The sequence below is a fragment of the Galeopterus variegatus genome, unplaced genomic scaffold, assembly GCF_000696425.1.
Source record: "Galeopterus variegatus unplaced genomic scaffold, G_variegatus-3.0.2 Scaffold419, whole genome shotgun sequence".
NCBI classification, from domain to species: domain Eukaryota; kingdom Metazoa; phylum Chordata; class Mammalia; order Dermoptera; family Cynocephalidae; genus Galeopterus; species Galeopterus variegatus.
Genome location: NW_007726530.1, coordinates 88782 through 89603, shown reverse-complemented (window position 1 = coordinate 89603; position 822 = coordinate 88782).

Here is an 822-nt window from a genome sequence, read left to right as displayed (position 1 = left end):
GCTGCATGACACAGGACGTGGCAACAACAGTCGTATAATGGGAAAGAAAGATGTATTTGGTGACAGCATTTTGGTGGGAGGGAACAGGAGAAAACAGCAAAAGGATTAAGGGTAGAGAGAGAGACCAGATGGTGATTTTATTGAGCCAAAACCCCAAATATGTCACGGACTTGAATCTTAGCTGTGTAGAGACCTAGTGAATTGTTAAAGTAATAACACAAACAGAAAAACTAGAATTTATTTTCATAATTTAATGTATTTACATCATATCTTATTGAAAAGCATTTGGGATGAATTCTTCAAAAAGAGAGGAAGGAGATATTTCCAATAAGACTAATAAAATAGAACCAAAAGGGGGAAGGGGTGCATATGCCAACCATAAGGGTCAACAGAGTGGCTGTTTGATCATAAAACCTGGAGCTTCCTCCTAGCCCTGATGAAGAAGGAAACTTTAGAAATTTTAAAACATTCATTTAATATCATCATCTGAAATTAGGGCACCTAATGAATATTTGGCAGAATAAATTTTCCTGATAAGAAACAGTTCTTGGGTAACAATAGAGAGAATAGGATATAATCAGTAATAATCTCAACATTGGTTTCATGGCAGAAAGATAAATTAAATTTGCACAGCTAGTTTTGAGAGCAACCTAAGATAAAAACTCATGGCTAACAATTAAGACACAGTTCTACAAAAGCAATAACAAAAATGTCATTGTCCAAATGTGTATCCTTCTTGTGGTCTGACTTCATCCAAAGACATTGATTCATAATAAACTGGTGGTTGTGCTGAATACTGGGACGCATTTGGGGAAAATATAG